Here is a 17807-nt window from a genome sequence, read left to right as displayed (position 1 = left end):
TCATCATGACCAGTGAAGAGCAGCCTGTCTTTGATGAGGAGGAGGAGCGCGAGGCCGGGCAAGGGGTTGAACTTGAGGAGGTTATGGAGTCAGACTCAGACGCAGACCCCGTCCCCATGCCCAAATATGATGATGTTGGTGATTGGCCAGTGACTATGGACACTGAAGTCAGAGATTCTATAATTAGAAGGGGTCCCCAAAAACTCGAACCAGGATTTTGTTATCCCAAAAACAAAGAAAACAATAGACACTTCAGCGACAGTTGGTTCATCAGAAAACTTGCAAATGGGCAACAAATTGAAAGAAATTGGCTCACGTATTCAAAGAAATTAGACAAAGCATTTTGCTTTTGCTGCAAAATATTCAGCGTGAATAAGAGTAGTATAACAACCCAGCTCACTGATAAGGGCATCAACGATTGGGTTCACATGAGTGATAAAATCACACGAAACATCAAACAAATAAAACAATTCGAGGGCACGTTTGGATTTCTTTTTAACCTGTCCAAACTTTGTGAAATAGATGACATTGAACTGAAGAGAAAGTGTGAGGCTTTGAGCTTGTCTCTGACAGCAACATTAACAGATGGAACCCAGTCTAGTGACATCAATGCAGCTGCGCGTATTGTGCGTAACAGTGCCCAAGGAAGCCAAGACTGCGCTGGAAACACTGCGGTATCTCAAAAAGAGGAAAGGGACATTCCCTAACAGTGAAATTGCCCTTCGGATTTTACTGACAATCCCCGTCACAGTTGCATCTGGGGAGCGCAGTTTCTCCAAGTTAAAACTGATAAAAAACTATTTACGCACAACCATGTCCCAGGAGAGACTTTGTGGACTTGCCATCATCGCAATAGAACAGGATGCTGTATCTACACTGGATTATAAAGACGTTATTGCAGAATTTGCTGCAAGGAACGCCAGGAGGCAAATCTTAGCATGATTCTCTGCTTGTTGTGTCAACTTGTGTGAGTAGCCTATTATAATAGCTGCTGCCTGTGTGCTTATTGTTATTGTTAACTTGTCAATTCTTTGAAGTGGTATCCCTACGCTATATCTACGTCACTGGCTGCCTGGGGCGTCAGTTCAGAAAAAGCTAAGGTATGGCAACATGACTGGTGGTTGCCATACCTTACACTTACATACCTGCAATAGGCACGATGAAAAGAACATTTTATTATTTCCCCCTGTAGCCAAGGTATGGCAGCTGCCATAGCTTGCCATACCCAATTGACGCCTCTGGTTCCCCCATGCAGACTGCAGTAAAAGTGTGCCCGCCCCGCCCCGCAGTCCCGCTGTTATAGCCTATATTTGGGAATGGGAAATGCTTTGTGCATTATGTTTAAGTTATAGTTATAATGGGGCGATTTTGTTTTGTGTGGAACTTAGACCTACTGGAAGGAATCACACTCTCTCTCACTTAGCCTACTCACTCACTAAGTTACAGCGTCAGTCAGAGTCAGGCTGGCTGAATGGCTGATAATGTAAGATTATTAATGTGTCTTGTTGTGTGTGCTTTTGTAATAAACAGGCTCAGGGCTCCGCATTTGTGCCGCACGGCCTGCGTCGGTACAGTCGTTAGGCGCAAACTAAAACTCGAACCATTTAGGGAGTGTTCGTCTAATACTTAAGGTATAGTCCATAGCGAGGGGGGGTTCTCAAATAATAATTTGATTGTCAGGGGGGACCATGACCTTTTTATTTTGGCTGGAGGGGGGTCCATGCAACTTTAATTGTTGAATTTTGTATTAAAAAAATGTTTTCTTTTGATATTTTTCATACGTGTTTACTCCCCTATATTTATCAAGTTCCCCCTGATTAACTTGGTATATTCCGCTTCTGTAAATCTCCCCACAAGAAACGCATTCATCATTGGGCGCAGTCGGCGACTCGGCGGCAGTCGGCGCTGACAGCGCAGTGCTTCGAGTTTGTGTTGCATTCTACAAAAGTGATTGTGAAGCGAACAGTAGAACCAACACAGGGCTTTACACACGAGTGCTGCAGTATATCCTATACGTATATTAATTAGGCCTACTTTAAACCATACAGCTTTTGGTAGGCTGTAATATGAATGCCATATTAATTTCGTATCGGCATTGCCAGGGTGGCATTGCGCACTAGGCTAAATACCCTATATAGCCTATAATGTTCTCTACAATAAGTAATTGTAGATGATAGTTATATCTATCAAATATGGTTTTATATAGCAAATCAATGTCGGGAAATGTCCATTTTGGGAGCGCACTGCATGGCGCACTGGTAGATCAGCCAACGTTATACATCTTTAGATGTAACAGGGACACAATACAGTCCATGGAAGTGGGGCTTTCCAAGGAAGAGGTGACGTTTTATTTGTTTTAATCGCTTCATAATTGACCGAGCCATGATGAACTTAAACCAGAAGAACAAAACGTAATCCTGTAGGCAGGATTTTTTTGCTCCCTCGCTTTCTCTCTCCATCTCTCTCTCGCTCTGTTCCAAATCATGTCCAAATGGAGACGCTTCATGCATGCGCGGAGCGCAGAGACACACAGAGAGAGAGAGAGAGAGAGAGAGAGAGAGAGAGAGAGAGAAAAGAGTGGACGTTTATTTAAACAGCAGCACACAACTTAATTGGCCCATCAACAGCCTTGGCCTATCATTGATCTCCCAGGGGAGTAAACCGATGTTCGGACTCTCTTTGATTCATTGACTGAAGCCCTTCCACACCTAATTGTTTGTTTATTATTTGAAATAATTAGCAGTGCAGGAACTGTCTATAGTTCTGGTCCACCTCCTCGCTCGCACTCTGTTGCCCGGCGCGCGCTGCTTGTAGATCGGCTACTTTGGCTGAAACTATAAACGACCATAGAGCTCCAGAATGGCTGGCCGCGACCCCTCGTTGGACGGTTGGGCGACTAGACAGACGGTCGCTCCGTGGTGTTCAACACAAATGGAGCTCGCCGTTCTACATTGCATTGCATAATTGATACTTTTACATTAAAAAGTAAAACAGTTGAGTATAGGCTACCTTTTCCACCACTGCCAAAGACCCGCAGCATCATACTGCTGCCTTTTTAAAAGATCCACAGGCTTAAAAAACAGCTTTTTATATAGCTGTGCTCATGCACTATTAGCTGTGAGACGGGACTTTTTTTTTTTTTTTTTTACTTCGTAGGCTATATCTATACTTTTTTTTATAACTTTAACTTATTGTTTTGTCTTAACAATAAAGGTTTGCTCCACTTTCGTTGTTCTTGAACTTGTTTTATGCAACAATGATACCGGTAATAAAGCTCATTCATTCTTCATTCATAGCCTATACTTTTCAAACCAAATTAGAACTTTCTTGCGATAAATTAAAGCCCAGGCATTAAGTGTTCTGTAAAAGGCATATTTATTTCAATGATGACATCAGTTTTAAATAACAATAATAATTAAATAACAATAATAAGTAAGACCCACAAATCGGCCCATGGCTATATTATATTAGACATAGCGTATAGGATACATACAATATAATAGCCTATACACATGGCTTATTTGCAGGGAACAGTTGGAAAGCCCTCGTCATTGATGAATTCCGTTACGGAATAAAGAGATTGTGGGGGAGAAGATTTAGGTTGCGGTGCCCGGTGCAACTGTCTGTCTGTCTGTCTGTCTGTCTGTCTGTCTGTCTGTCTGTCTGTCTGTCTGTCTGTCTGTCTGTCTGACTGACTGACTGACTGACTGACTGACTGACTGACTGAATGACTGCACCGACGCTCTCTCTCTCTGTGTCATGAAACTAGGCCTAGCCTACTTTTTCCTATTTGCAACCTTCTAATTCTCTCACTGTTATGTCATGCAGTTCCCTGTTTCAGCTGTGAGACTCACAACCCTCGATTACCACCATGAATTGCCTTTGCTTTGATCACTTGATTGGTGATCAGTCCACCATATTCGTCACAGCTGCAGGAGCTAATGACTGGCTAATTCACACATCTATTGTTTGTTTTTCCTTGAAAGCAAATAATGACCGCGCTAATTGATTCATTGGTAACTGAGAGCTATACAAGTGTTTCTCAACCTGTGGGTTGGGACCCAAATTATTTTGTCCCCAGATGATTAACACGACACCATTTTCTCACTCAACAGTAACCGTGACAAATTAAACATTGGCCAAATTGTCAAATATTAGAGGCCTATTTCTGTTTCATATAAGTGCAACCACTTTTAACAGCTGTCTATCTGTGTGATGAGGGGCTGTGGTGCTGAACTGACTGACTTGACGTTCTCTATATGCATGTGCAATGGGAAAATGAAATCAATCAGTCTGTCCGTCTGTCCGTCTGTCTGTCTGTCTGTCTTCCTTCCACACTGGATGTGTGGACAAATTGAATGAATTTTGATATTTTGATGAAATTAATAGGCCTACTGTCTAGGATAGGATAGGAATAGGAATGTTTGTTTACTGTATTTATTCACCAAAAAATAAGTGAATAAAGTGGGTGCAAGTGAACTGCCTGTGCGCCACCGCCGCCACACAATAGCCTACGAATTAATCTACGTATGGTGTCACGGAATCCATAGATTATCCACGATTATAGCCACGGAATCCGTACGGTTCTGTAACAGTAAACCCCGACTCCAGGGTCTCCAGCGCAGCTATGAAGCTTGATGAGTGCTTCGTGTTGCGTATCTATAGCAGATATACAAGCTCATAGCGTGGCGAATTGCGACGAGTTGTGAGCTTGTAGCTCTGATATTTTCAACGCGCGTCACCATCGTACGGCGAAGGAATAGGCTGATTTTAACAGCGCACAGCACAGAAGAAGCAGCCCGCAGCACGCTCACCCTTCGGGATTTAAACCATGCTGACAGATCATGATACAAAAATGATGATGTTGTTTTAATGGTTGTAGCCTACTACTTTAACCAAATAATAATAAGAATAATAGGATTAAATCTGATAAAATAGCCTAAAGGGAGCCAAATGATATAAGGGAGACATTTTCCCAGCCGGTCACAGTGTCCGGTGGACTTTATAATTACCGGCCAATTAAACATTTTAACGGTCAATGGCACAACGTATGCTTCGCCAATATCTTTATATATACAGACAGACAGACAGACAGACAGACAGACAGACAGACAGACAGACAGACAGACAGACAGACAGACAGACAGAGAGAAATCCACTGTCAGAAAGAAAGTAATGACGTGCTGCCGTGCATATCACCGAAAAAAAAAATCTGGACATGGGGATGGGCGATATAAAGTCGGAAAAAACGCATAACGCACCAATGGATGCGAGTGAGGCAGCGAGTGGAGTAGACTACAGAGGCGCACATGGGTATGGTAGCTACCGTACCTTGATTACAGGAGAAAATAATAAAATGTACTTCTTAAAATGAATTCATCATGCTTGTTGCAAAACAACAGCCATGTTACCATACCTTAGCATTTGCAGAACTGACGCTGCTGGCGGGATCGCGCAGCCGAGGAGGATTTTTTTTTTTTTTTTTTTTTTTTGCATTATGAGCAGTGTGCGGGCCTATTCGTGGACTCTTTTTATTCTGTCTGTCTGTCAGCATATTCATTACATTACTCCGTGTGAGTAGCCTAATGGCAAAGCATCTGGATAAATCACTGTCTGTCTGTCTGTCTGTCTGTCTGTCTGTCTGTCTGTCTGTCTGTCTGTCTGTCTGTCTGTCTGTCTGTCTGTCTTCCTTCCACACTGGATGTGTGGACAAATTGAATGAATTTTGATATTTTGATAAATGAATTAATAGGCCTACTGTCATTGCATTTCCATTTTTCAATTATACACCGAATAGCGCAATTAAGTAGGCCTAGGTCAACGAGTCAACCCAATTAGCGCTCCCGCAGCTGGTCTGATTGGACTCTGACCAGCTCTGCGCTTCTCAAAGTTACATTAGATCATTTAAACCATTGTGGCATTATTCTCAGCCAACTAATGATAGTCTATTCTGCATTCTGGTTGTCGTCACCCCAAATAATGGATTACTTCTTCATATAATTAATATAGGATATAATGCAGCAGCACTCTTTATGTGCAAAGCCCTCTTCTATAATAATCAGATTCATTTTTACTCACAACAGAGTAAAATATATTTAAACTATTAGATCTGCATTGTTAAATGCAACGGAACAGGCAACAATAGTGGATGGCAATGGCATAGAATTGAATGGTTTGGTCTGTATTTGAACTGGAATGAGTTACTGCTTAAAACAAATACAATGAAAAAAATGATATAAGAATCACAGTACATTTACAGATTTCTTTTTTTATTATTTATTTTTTTACATGACACGAGACGTGTACCTCGTTGGCTGCATGGCATCGAGTGACGCGTACCAAAGACGCGCATGGCATCGTTACAGGACGCGTGACGCGTACCAAAGACGCGATGCGTCCAGCGCAATCGTGTGCCCTGGAGTGCCACTGGAGCACAACTAACGCATGCATGCACGCACGCATATGTAAACAAAAAGCCATTTGGCACACATGCGTCGCTTCGCTTAGCTGGCACGGAAAAGCCGCCATACACACACACACACACACACACACACACACACACACACACACACGTACGTGTGTACATGTATATACGCATATATCAGCAATGTATTATCCCCTCCTAGTGTTTGTTGTAATTAAATTGTGGAAGCATAAATGAACAGCACACTATGGTACGACGCTGGAAGCGACGCGACTGTAGCATTTATGTGTAGTGAATATAAATGAGTGTAAATGTGCCATCTGCACAAGTCTGGATCACTGCCTCCATTCAACAGCACAACATGCTGAAGTGGGTCGCATTGTGTGCACTTGTCCTGAGCGCACACACACATACACACAGAGAGAGAGAGAGAGAGAGAGAGAGAGAGAGAGAGAGAGAGAGATAGACAGACGGACAGAGGGACAGACACAGAGAGTTAGAGAGATCTAAAACCAGTTGTGGAAAAAGTACTCACATTTTTTAGCTAAGTACATTTAACAATACAGCAATAGAAATCTGTCTGGAGTTCAACATTTACTATAGTAAAAGTACAAAAGTATTGACATCAAAATGTACTGAAAGTACAAAAGTGAAAGTGCTCATTATGCAGAATGTCCCATTTCACAGGTTTTCAATAGTTTGAAAAATACTCTTGAGGGCGTAAAATGAACCAAGGGTCCATTTGGTTTCATTTTACACGCTTAAGAGTTAAATCTCTATGAGCATCCATTTGGTTACCACCAACTCTCCATCATTTAGCTGCGGACCACTTGGAACCCCCTCAAGGACCACTGGTGGTCCCCGGACCACCGGTTGAAAACCCTTGCTATACACAGAGCCACAGTAACAACCAGTGATGGACAGTAACTAAGTTAGTGACTGTGTCGGTGCCCTGAGAGATCAATAGCAGCAGGATTTCAACAAGCAGATGTTGTTTTGACAGCTGCTGCGACTTCCCACGTTTTAGCCTGAACCAAGAGACCAGAAGAGAACGATGCATGGTTTAACCACTACAGCAGTGCACGGTTCTCAGAGTGGCATCATGGGGTTCCCAGGGGGACAAGTTAAAATTGCACAAAAATCTTTCTACATGCTCACAACACATCGCCATGTAGCAATGATAACGTGTAAGCAAACAAACAAACAATGACATTGTTTTATATTGTGTAGTCGGGGGTCCCTGTCAGCGTCAGTTCAGCAAAAGCTTTGCGCGAGTGCAAGACAACAGTCATGTTGCCATACCTTAGCAACAGGCATGATGAATTTGTTTTACCTGTAACCATACCTTGCCATACCCAAATTATACCCCTAATTATAATACACTAAAATAGATTATAACTGATTATAACACAATATAATCTATTATCATGTATTACAACTATATCCGGGTGGTCTAAATGAAAAGTCAGTCAGTGATCAGTGATGTGTTTGGCCCTGTTTGGCCCAGCTCAGACCCTACCTCTGTAGTGGATACTTTTTAGTACCACGTTTAGTACCACTTTCACACCACTCTACCCAGGTCCTTGTAGTGGAAAACCTGGCACAAGTGGGCGGTGTGGAGTGGTGTGGTGTGGTGTTGGGCCATGTCAGTGGAAAAGGGGCTAATAGAGCCCATTACATAACTGCACGAGTATCATACTAGGATAAACCGGTTCCTTTGTGCGTGCGTCAGTAAACAAGACGCGCTTATCTCATCGTTTCCCCTTTAACGCTCATCTAAATGACTCGTCAATCTGATCAATTTAATTAAGAATGAAAGAATGTGGGCTCGTGCACAAGCTGACGAGGCACAGCGGATTCACGACGACTTCTAGGTCACAGCGAGAGGCTGATGATGTAAATGGCTGTAATTACAGGAGCTAATTAAACCAGATTTCATGGCCATCCAGTGTGTGATAGTTCTCCGCGGCCCACTCCAAATGCGCTTGATATTTACTTTTCCGCGACGGTTCACGATGATCCCTTTTAACCCCGTTCTCTGTCTAACTAAATAAAGAAGGATAAAATCAAATTAACCACTTCAATAATGAATCGTCGTTTTCCAAGGCAAACTCTGTGTGGGAAGTATACAGCCTATTGGGACCCGCGGACCTCTCAAGCTACTTGAGACGCAAGCCTTGGCCTGATCGACTCCGCGGCCTGGGACTCCCATGGCCGAGGAGGGTGTCTGATGTTGTATTCATGTCTACTAAAACTATGACGAGGCATGTTCGTCGATAGCTCTGGTCCATAGCGTTAGTGGAGTTCTCCCTAACGCTATGTTCCTCTGCCTCCGTATTCTTTGGCAAAACCGGAAAACCCCGCCGTCTGGTCCAAAAATAACAAAAACTGTTTCGCCCCTCATCAAACCAAAGGTATCAGTGGACAGTTGAAAGCTTACTCTACTTAGTGGACGCGGACTGAGCCCCCCACCACACGATTAAAATACATTTCTAGGGCAAAATGAAAAATATTCTACCGGATGGAGACTCCATTTCTTCTCGTTTTTCACTATTTGTCGTCGCCATCAAGGTGCCAACTCACTACTGCCGCGCAGGTCAGAGGACCGAATTACACTGAGCATTAGTCTCACTGGGTGTTATTCAACTCTGCGACGTTGGAAGCGCTGTTTCGTAAAAACCTGGAAGAGCGTCTCCATCCGGTGGAATATTTTTCATTTTGCTCTAGAAATGTATTTTAATCGTGTGGTGGGGGGCTCAGACCTCGTCCACTAAGTAGAGTAAGCTTTCAACTGTCCACTGATATCTTTGGTTTGATGAGGGGCGAAACAGTCTTTGTTATTTTTGGACCAGACGGCGGGGTGTTCCGGTTTTGCCAAGGAATACGGAGGCAGAGGAACATAGCGTTAGGGAGAACTCCACTAACGCTATGGACCAGAGCTAGTTCGTCGACTACCTTCTATCACTGATGAAAACAAAACAAAAACTAAGCTACAGTGACTAAAACTGAGACTAAATATACTGACAATTTTTTCAACAAATAAAAACAAAAATGTTAGGGAGGGACTAGTGGAGAAGAGATCCAATAGAACTAAAATCTTACGTTTGATTGTGTTCTGGTGTTGCACTCTGAATATAGTATATGAGCTTGCTGAGCGACGTGTTTTGAGCTTGTAGATCGGCTATTTTCAGGATGCAACCAAGTGTAAAGTCATTACGACGCCATCAAGGTCTGTCAAAAATATATATTTTTTGTCTACAAAATCAACTGTAGATTTAGTCGACAAAAGTGTTATGATATTTAGTCAACTAAAACTAGAGGAAAACTAAAAGATTTCAGATGACAAAAAATACTAACTAAAACAAAATTAAATTTTATTCTAAAGACTATGACTAAAACTAAATCAAAAGTTGCTGTCAATTTGCACTGGTCTGATGTTGTGAGACTCGAAACAGCCAATGACCTGCAGGATACTTACATCACTGACTGAAGTTGCACAAATGCTAGAAACTAATCAGGCTTTTGGGAACACCCAGGACAGTTTTTGCATTGCTTGATTTAATATTTAGATATTTGATATTCATTTTATCAGACACGCCCCCCCTTCCTATACAAACCCATTCTAACAATATTTTGGGAAAATGAAAAATAAAAAAATGAAAAAAGAAATAAAATAAAAATATAAAAATAAATGAAAAAGGTTATCGGAAAGAAAAAATACACGGTCTGCTCATGTATTCAGACAGTGTCAGGAGTGACCAGAACCAAGGACAGGTGTTGTAATTGAATCTATCATGGTTAACTGGAGTTAGAAGTTAAAATGGGAGGCAAATGGGGGAAATGAATATCAAATATATAAATACTGAATCAAGCAATTCAGAAACTGTCCTTGGTGTTCCCAAAAGCCTGATTAGACGATAAAATGACCAAAGTTTTTTTTAAAGTGAAATATCCCTTTCAGCCAAGCTTCTGAACAACATGTTTTTGCTGTTTCCCACGATGACCGAATCCTTCAGTGAATCCACACGTATCCCCCCTCAATCCTGTCACTGATAATAATATCAATGTTCTTTTTTTTATCATATTTAGTCTCTCCCAAATGAGTTCAGCCGCAGGGGCATCAATTGGGTATGGCAGGGGTATGCAGCTGCCATACCCTGGGTCCAGGGGGGAAAATAAAAGTTACTTTTAAATATAAATCCATGAATGTCTTTTTGTCTATCTGCGCTGGTTATTATGTTGTTAAATTACAGTAAAATAACTTTAAATGCAAAATTTAACAAAATGGTCACTTTAACAAGGTATTATGATTATATTCTCCAGACTTGTATTCTCCCCATCTTGACAAAATGGTATATTCCCAGGTTCCGCAGGTCAGCTGCACAGGTGCAATGCATTATTGTTAGTTGTGGCACGTTTACTAACATGCTAAGTTTAGCTGCACTTGAACAACCATTCCAGGCTGCCATATCCAGCCCAAGAAACCGTAGAAACCTGGGTAAAAAACTGAAAATACTCGTTTTTTTTCAGACATTTTGAAAATAGCCGATCTACATGCTCACAACGCCTCGCAGCGCGAGCATGTAGATCTGCTATTTTCACAATAGAACCGTGTTATACAAAATGTAATGCCTCTTTTCCATGAGGACTCCCATCTTTGCCATGAGTGCATCTCTCCACTCCGACATGTCTCCTTTCCGACATGTCTCCATTCCGACACTAACCCTATCTCTAACCCTAACCCTAAACCTTAGGCCCATGGGAGTGTCGCCACTCCGACAATAAGAAGTCAATTTCGGAGTGGCGACATGTCGGAATGGAGAGAGCCTCCCATCTTTGCCATACCCTAGCTTTTGCTGAACTGACGCCACTGTTCATCCGGTTCAAAAGCAACTTTGTTCAGTTTGAGAGTGTACGGCGACTGATGGGGCTTTTTACACTCCTGGTCTTGTTACACACATTACCAAATTATTGGGATGGTTGCCAGTGGAGGTCTAAAAATATTAGATTAGATTTAGATCCAATCTAATCATTACATTAGATTAGATTACGCTTAATCTAATCTAATCATTAGATTAGATTAATATCCTATCCTATCGCAAGCCTCTGCCTGTCGACAGGCAGTGGTGGAAAAAGTACTCAAATGTGTTACTTAAAGGAGTAGTTCACCACTTTTCAACCTGTCTTCATATAATAGGTCCTCACTAATGTTCATGATAAAATATCACAATTCTTTTCTACTCAGTTTGGGTCTCATAGGAGAGCTGTGGGTGGGTCAAATCCTTCTACCGGTGACATCATCGATGGGAAATGCAAGCTAATAGAAACTGCAGAAACTGCAGAAACTGCCATTGTTCTCGTGATAATAAAAATCGAAATATTTTTTTTTCAAAAATATTATTATTATTTTTTTTTGTCAAACGATGATGTCACCGGTAGAAGGATTTGACAGCTCTCCTATGAGACCCAGAATGAATAGAAAAAAATTGTGCTATTTTATTATGAACATTAGTGAGGACCTATTATATGAAGACAGGTTGAAAAGTGGTGAACTACTCCTTTAAGTAAAAGTATAAATACTGCAACGTAGAAATACTCTGTTACAAGTAGAAGTCCGGAATTCAAAATGTACTTGAGTAAAAGTACAAAAGTATTGGTATCAAAATGTACTTAAAGTACCATAAGTTGAAAGTACTCATACAAGTTTTTAAAATCTTTAGAAAATAGCACAAGCTCACAATGCGTCTCGAAGTTTCGCATCGCATCGCATTCACATCATGACACCGATCTTGTAGATCGGTGTCGTGATGTGAATGTCAAATAGGGTTGAAGAAGTGGTTAAAGTTCACCCCCAAAATGACTTTTTTTCTATTGATTACTCACTCCATGGAGACTTTAGTTCAATCATATTTGTTTTGTATTTGTTGCATTCCTAAGACAAAAAAAATAATGATTACAAATAATTTACCCCATTGATTCCGCATGGGTCCTTTTTTTTTTTTTACCTGTAAAGATTTTAGTAACTAATTTTTCCACCTTATTCATGCACATCCCCTGTTGAATTGCATTTGACCATTGAGCTAATAGAGCCTGCCTGCTTGCTCAGGGGATAAATGGAATCTTGACCCATCAGGTCCAAATTCATGTCAGATCCTGTGTCTAGGTGAGACATGACCTTTGACACTATCTAAATGTCTCCATAGAAGAGCAGGGAGACACGGTCAGACACCCCTATTGTATACAGTAAGATATTTCACTGTAGAAGGCATTTGTAGAATCAGGCTCAGGTAGACAAACAAATAAGAGTGGAAACCTCGTACTGTATGTCCAAAACCGTTTCTTTTCAGGAAATGCAAAAAATAAAAAAGTAAAACATTAGGTGTGTTTCAATGAACCCAAAATAGTTATTACGAATCAGCTATCTTTGCAACTTCTCTGCGTCGCCATTGCACTACAAAGCAGGGCATTATTCATTTACAGAGAAGTTGAAGAGTGGAGATGCAAGGTTTCAGCCTGACAGCAACAAAATGTCAATATCGTGCTCCAACCGTAATAACTCCATGGTTGGCATAGCCTGTTGCTGCAATAAAAAGGTATTTCTATCAGGGTTTTTTTCCTGTGGAGAGACAATAATAACGACGCTCCACGCAGCGTGAGAACATAACTTACAGTATTGAAGTGTTTACTGGCCTGCGGCTGTCAAACTTTATAGACAAACAGAGATGGAGTAGAACACTGTTTCCCAAAGCCTGGACTCTTACGGGTTTTGTATAACTCTGAGTGATATGAATGGGGGTGTGAGGGGAGGCTCAATCTACAGTTCTACACTGTAAAATGTTCAACGTGGAACCAGCGGAAAATGATCCGTTAGCATTTGGTTCCATTTGTTGCATTGCGAGGCGTTGTGAGTCAACCTAATGTAATGCCTCAACTCTACTATTCCAAGTGCTTGTCAGTTCAAATACGATTATTTTGAGGGATCCACAGTTCACATATGATTATTTTGGGGTGTCCACAGACCACAGTTCCAATTTGATTATTTTTGGGGATCCCCAGTTCAAATAAGCATTGACATTGAGCCAGTGCAGGGAGCAAATGCCGTTTCAATAGACGATTATGTTTGTAATAATTGTAATTTGATTTACAGTAGTAGCTATGCATCAACTTCTTTCTTTTTTTCTTTCACACAGAAATCGCCATGCTGGCTTGTGGTGGACATTTTTGTCAAACCTTTTTGCCATGGACATACAAAATGAGTGGACAACAACACTACCAGAGATGCACAAAGAGCTACGTATAGCTTGAATGAACTTTACAGGTCTATAACTCTGAACGTGCATCCTGTGCAGGGCCGTAGCGCGCCTAATCGGCGCTCTAGGCGAGCTCTCTCGAATGCGCCTCCCCACTCCCGCGTGCGCGAAGCGCGCGCGCGATTTTTGCGGGTTTTGCCGTGAATTTAGTCGGTTTTGGGTCGGTTTTGGGCTGGTTTGGGTCCACTCCCTCCATTTCGGCGCCCCCTTGGCGCCCCCTCTAGGCTGGCGCTCTAGGCGACCGCCTAGTCCGCCTATAGCTAAAAACGGCCCTGATCCTGTGCGTCCATTTGGTCATTTGTACAGTTATGGGGGTCCTTGAAAGATTACTAAAAAATAAATTAAAATTCTTCTCGCTGTCCTAGTGGATTCATAATGCGCCATTGTAGTAAATCAGTGTCATGTCATGCATTATTCTGAGGAAAACCTGGAGACTTAATTAGTAATTGGTTATTATCATCAAATCAATGATGTAAAAATCTCCCAAAAAATGTGAACATTTGCCTCGGACAAGGCTAAGTCTTCTGGCCTTGCCACGGACACATAATGTCGGATGACACCTGCGCGCGCGTGCCTGATGTTGTCAGTATTTTCCTGAGACGACTTCTCGGCGGGTCAGAAGGAGTGACTGCGATACGCGGGGAGTTATAGTCGCTAAGACACAACCGCCCAGGTGACAGTTATGAATTATTCATGGGGCAGGGCAGCGGGATATAAAAAGAATACTAATATATTCATGGTGACAACATGTGCGCTTACATGGTGCCGCTGTGGCGCTGCAGTCGCACTGCAGGCCTCATTAATCCACCACAAACAGCCTTTGTGTACCTGGTGGCATTCCAACACACAGAAATACAGTAAGCAGCGGGTGGAAAGTAGTACATTTACTCAAGTAAATCTACTTACAGTACAGTTTTGAGGTACAGTTTTGAGGTGCTTTTATTAATACTTTTATTTAATACTTTTTTTTTTAGACCTTCTACTCCCACCATCATCTGGAAGGGAAATGCGTGTCCGCTGCCAGCTTCAGTTACTCTATTTACTAGTTTGCAGATTTAGTTTATTATTATTACGAAACATACGTGGAGCAATTCACGCGTAGCCAATCTACAAGCTCACAACTTGTCCAACCGCGACATGTTGGGATTTTACCGATCAAAAAGGTTTGTCACATTTTGAATAAAATTTGTGATTTTGCTTCGGTACTGTAAGCATTATGTTGTGAAGTCGCCACTTTTATTCAAGTAACATTTTAATATATGTTATTTTGATATTGTGGTAGGGCTATTGCTATGTTTACATGAGTCTTCCACTGAAAATAATGGCATTTCCTTAGAGCCCCCCTTCTTACATCTAAGAAGGGCTGAGACCCCCTCCCCCATGTGCTCAAGTTAACACACACTGCGCGTGTGTGCTGAGTGCGTGTGGCTCTAAGGAAATACATTACACAATACGCATGCATGCATAGATGCACGCACTCATGCATACACGCAGACACACGCAGGCACGCACGCACGCACGCACGCACGCACAGTGTGTGTTAATCACTTAGACTTATATACTCCTCGTTCTTATCTTTGAAAATGCTAAAAGAAATTGGACAAAATAATAATTACCCCTAAAATGCCAAGTTATTAAATGGATCCCTGGCTAATAAGCGTCACATGCCTAAATTTATAATGTATTATAATTTATAATTGCCCTCTATAACTTAAATTTAAAAGTAAAAAATTTATTTTTTATTTTATTTTATTATTTGGTCGCAAGTTACTATGAAAAGCTCCGCCGGCTGTCACGTCACGTCACACCACACCACGTCACTTCACGTCACGTCACGTCACGTCACGTCACGTCACGTCACGTCACACTTTTGTCCCTACTCTTATCTCCACTACCGTTGGCCCTATCGATGCCCAACCTGGCCACAATAGGCGATGCAAATGGCATGAATTTGCAGACACCGGAAGTGCTGCGGTCAACGGAAATTACGTCATGCGTTGCAGTCTTCTGGTGAAATTCACCCGGCGGAAGTAGCCCCGTTTCATGCCGTTTCAGCCTATGTACTCGTAACCAGGCTTTTCTCTTCGCAGATGAGTAAGCCTGGCTACGCGAGGCTAATCGATGCCAAACTTTGCACACACACTCCTTGGATGGCAAATCACAACCGCCCCTCATTTCTCACATGGCTCTCTTCTAGCGCCACCATCAGGCCGACACACACACACACACACACACACACACACACACACACACACACACACACACACACACACACACACACACACACACACACACACACACACACACACACACACACACACCCTGCGGCTCAGCAGGCGGTGGGAAGGGGGCCTATTGGCAGAGCAACCAGCCTTAAAGAGGCAGGTCTCACCATCTGGTGTGGGGTTCCAATGCTTGCCAGAGGGGGGGGGGGGGGGGGGGGGGGGGGCTCTACTCTATGGTGCAACCAAAGCGCTTCACTGATCAAAAATTACAAAACGCTTGATGTCAGCACCGGTGCATGGACCAGTCAGCTGCTTCCTCCTGCTGCTGTTCCCCTCAAGGCCTATCTGGACCACTGGTTCCCAAACAATGGACCGGGACCCATTTTTGGATCTCGGACAAATTTGTATGGGTCACAGGTAAATATCCCCTTTATTATTTCCTACATTTCAAAAAGAAGAAGAAGGGAAAAAAAACAATGTTTAAACAGAAAATAAATCTCAACTTTTCATCAATTATTGTAGTATAAAATTATAATAATAATGACTAGTAAGACGCCTCAGGGCGACAAGCCATGTCTTGACCATCTGGCCATTGATGTATATCGGACCAGTTACCCATATATGGAGACCCCTGGTACCCATATATGGAGATCCATGGAGATATGCTGTGAGACCCCAAACATGCTTACTCAGTTATCCGTTATGTGAAAATCCTATGACGTCTATCACATCCCTTCTGATGAGTCTGAGTCACAGTGATGTCAGAGCATGATAGTTAACAATGTGATGTTAGAACTGCCCATATATGGGCATTACCAAATATGGGAATTCACAGATATGCGCATAATATTGATGACATTGGGACAGGGATCTCCATATATGGGCATAAAACGGACAAGGACATAATTCATTTGCAAGTGTGACTCGTGATGACATCAGCGATCTCCATATATGGGCATAAAAGGGATATCAAGCCAGAGCATGATGTCAGAGCGGCAAACCCATTCTGTTATCACAGTGACGTCCGAGCATGATGTCAGAGCGACAAACCCATAGAACCACAGTGTCAGGCGTGACAGACAGAGATATACACAGACAAGCTGCGACCGTTTTCATAGTATACTAAACCAGTAAGACTCCACAAATATCACAACCTCCACCTCTCACGTCATACGGGTAGCCATAGTTACACCTGGAATGTTGAATCTCCATATATGGAGATAACCTACGCATCACACAAAGTCTGACCTCACCAGCCCATACTTGGGCATGGACGACTTATATCTCCATATACGGAGATGGCCATATATGGAGATACGATGACATCACAGAGTCCACAGCTGATGATGTGGCGTGATGTCATACAATACACAAACAAGCCCTATATAAAGGGGCAATTCTCACCAGGGAAGAGAGCATTGCCTGGAATGTTGAATCTCCATATATGGAGATAACCTACGCATCACACAAAGTCTGAACTCACCAGCCCATACTTGGGCATGGACGACTTATATCTCCATATACGGAGATGGCCATATATGGAGATACGATGACATCACAGAGTCCACAGCTGATGATGTGGCGTGATGTCATACAATAAACAAACAAGCCCTATATACTGATGCGATACGATGACATCACAGAGTCCACAGCTGATGATGTGGCGTGATGTCATACAATAAACAAACAAGCCCTATATACTGATGCGGAGATATGAGCAGGGCAAAGGTGTGACGTGTGACGTGTGACCGACCGACCGACCGACCGACCGACCGACCGACGGACGGACGGCCGGTGGAGGTTTTCATAGTAAACTGCTCCCTGACGGTCGCAACTAAAAACGAATAA

Source organism: Nannobrachium achirus (assembly GCF_963921795.1).
Source record: "Nannobrachium achirus genome assembly, chromosome: 12".
In the NCBI taxonomy this organism is placed as follows: Eukaryota; Metazoa; Chordata; class Actinopteri; order Myctophiformes; family Myctophidae; genus Nannobrachium; species Nannobrachium achirus.
The sequence above is the reverse complement of the archived record's forward strand: the minus strand, read 5'-3'. Positions refer to the sequence as shown.